The sequence below is a fragment of the Ochotona princeps genome, chromosome 3, assembly GCF_030435755.1.
Source record: "Ochotona princeps isolate mOchPri1 chromosome 3, mOchPri1.hap1, whole genome shotgun sequence".
Taxonomy (NCBI): Eukaryota; Metazoa; Chordata; class Mammalia; order Lagomorpha; family Ochotonidae; genus Ochotona; species Ochotona princeps.
In genome coordinates this window covers 72,243,298-72,246,023 of record NC_080834.1, presented here as the reverse complement: position 1 = coordinate 72,246,023, position 2,726 = coordinate 72,243,298, and the positions used below count along the sequence as shown (strand labels likewise).

Here is a 2,726-nt window from a genome sequence, read left to right as displayed (position 1 = left end):
GGATTGGAAACAGAGCTTCTGGAACTCCCAATAGCAAAGTAATAGGGATGCTGTGTCAGGTACGTAAGTCACAACACTGTCCTATAGAATTCCGTTAAATCTAAGTTTCTATTTTGTTCAACATGAATAACAAAAGAGGTGCTTCCCAATATCACTGTGAGAATTCAATGACAATGCAAACAATGTGCAAATGTTAAACTGCTATATTAGAAGTAGTAGCCAGATTACAAGGGTCAGCTTTAGCTTACAAAAAGTTGTTGCTTTATTTTATAAAATATTTTGTTTTCCGTGGCTCAATTTGATTACTTAATAAAATACATTTTCATTCTAATGTTTCTTACATCATCATTCTATAACTGACAAAATTTTCATGTAGTTAAATTGTAAAACTTGCTGTTTTGATAAGCATGTACCTTGTCAAATGACCACCATATGCTAACTGGTATACTTATCACCTCATCATCCATGAGTTCACTTTATTTCTTTGTGTGTCCAAAGAACTTTTAGAGCCTATTCGTAGCAAACTTCAAATATACAATATACTGTTATTAACTGCAGTTATAATTTTTCACATTATATCTCTAGAATTTACACATCTTAAAACTGAGGGTGTGACCTCTTTGGTTAATATTTTACTGTTTTTCAACATACAGATTACACAAAAAAATTAAATTGAAACTCCCATATGGACCAGCAATCCCAGTTCTTTATACATAGCTAAAATGAATTTTGGCTGAGGAGGTGTGTTGTTTGGTGCCTTCTGCCGAGACCCACGATGCCCAGGCCATGGCCGGGTGTTGAAGGAGTCGGACTTGAGCCCACTGGGCTGCAGGCTCACATGCTGGCCACCGTGTCACAAGAGATGAGAGGTGGGTTAGTCTTAAGCAAAAGCACAGTGTATGTCTCTAACCTTCCTTTCCCTTTGACAAACAATGATGTGTACCAGATATTTTCCAGGTATGGAAAGTCATAAAGGTCGCTATAATGAAAGATAAAGATATGAGGAAGAGTAGAGGGGTTGGCTTCATTTTGTTTTTGGATAAAGACTGTACAAAACTGTACAAGGGCGATAAGCTACAAGCAGTTATTTGGTGATTAAATCAAGCATGCTATTAGCAACTAAGGAGCAAATGAATTCATCCGAAAGCCAAATTACTTTGACAAGTCCGCATGTTATAAACGTAGGGAAATGGACACTTAAGTTATGTATGTCCAAAAAATATGCTTAGAGAACGAGAACCTCCAAAGAAGAAGGAAAAGAAAAGAAAAGAAAAAGAAGAAAATTGCTGAACCAGAATAAGAAATTGAGGAAGTAGAAGAAAGCCAAAATGAAGGGGAAGACCCTGCTCTGGACAGCGTCAGCTAGACTATTGCCTTCCGGAAAGTCAAAATCAAAGAAGAACAAAAAAAAAAAAAAATAAAAAAAGAAAGAAAGAAAAGAAAAGAAAAATGGAGGCCCAGTACAGGAAGACCCTCAAAGTTGACTGACACAAGATGCCTGAGGATAAAGAAGAGCACTAATTTCAGTGAGGAGGAAGAGGAACTCAGTGGCTGAGAAGATATATTGTGTAAGTAACCTAAGATAATAATGATAAAAAAGCACATCATTCATCTGAGGACTAAGATTACTATTGGAATTTGAGCATAAGAATGCTTACCACCGGGCCTGGCACGGAAGCCTAGTTGCTAAAGTCCTTGCCTCGAACGTGCCAGGAGCCCATATGTGGGCACTGGTTCATGTCCTGGTGGCCCCACTTCCCATCCAGCTCCCTGTTTGTGGCCTGGGAAAGCCATAGAGGATGGCCCAAGGCCTTGGGACCCAGTACCCGCGTGGGAGGACCCAGGGAGACTCCAGACTGCTGGCTTCAGATCTGCTCAGCTCCTGCCGTTGCGGCCACTTGAGGAGTGAACTAGCAGATGCACTATCTTTCTGTCTGTCCTTCTCTCTGTATATCTGACTTTGCAATAAAAATAAATAAATCTTAAAAAAATGGTTAGCATCAAAGATTATTTTATTAGCAGGCAATTCACACAAAGGTCCATTTTTCAATCTTACCTTAGCACAGTGTAGTTTGGGCACTCCTAATCTGAAATCCTAAATACTACAAAATCTGGCAGATTTTCACTGCCAACACAATGAGGGGGGAAGATCTTTCATTCTATGGTTCACTTTCCAAATGGCACCGATGGCCGGAGCTAAGCTGATCCAAGGTCAGCAGCCAGGAGCCTCTTCTGGAGCTCCCACATGGGTGTTTAGGGTCCATTTGGGCCATTCTCTATTGTTTTCCCAGGTAATAAGCAAGGAACTGGATTTGAAGTGGAATAGCCAGGATACAAACCAGCACCATATAAGATGCAGGCAAGTAAAGGTAGAGGATTAGTGTGGTGATCCAAAGCACCAGCCCGTTTTCATAAGTGGCATCAGACCTTTCACAAGTTACATTCTGACATATGATGGAGCCCTTCCATATCAATACATAAAATCTGTACCTCATTGTAGCAAAATAATATTAAAAATGAAACTCACATTAATTCATTCAACAATTCCATCACTAATACACTTTTAGTCTAATACCAGTTTTTTTTCACTTTTCAAACAATAATGTTATGTCCATTCATACAACTATTTCTTAGGGCACACATATATCCATCTGTCTACAGAATGAATCCATAGAAGTTGTATCACGGGGCTCAAAGAAATGTTCTTTTTAGGTTTCCATTTATCA

General features: G+C 39.1%; 1 pseudogene; it reads left to right on the top strand.

The window, feature by feature from the left end:
* The first annotated feature begins 862 nt into the window (after positions 1-862).
* Positions 863-1,555, top strand: LOC101536445 (zinc finger CCHC-type and RNA-binding motif-containing protein 1-like; annotated as a pseudogene).
* Positions 1,556-2,726: the final 1,171 nt, after the last annotated feature.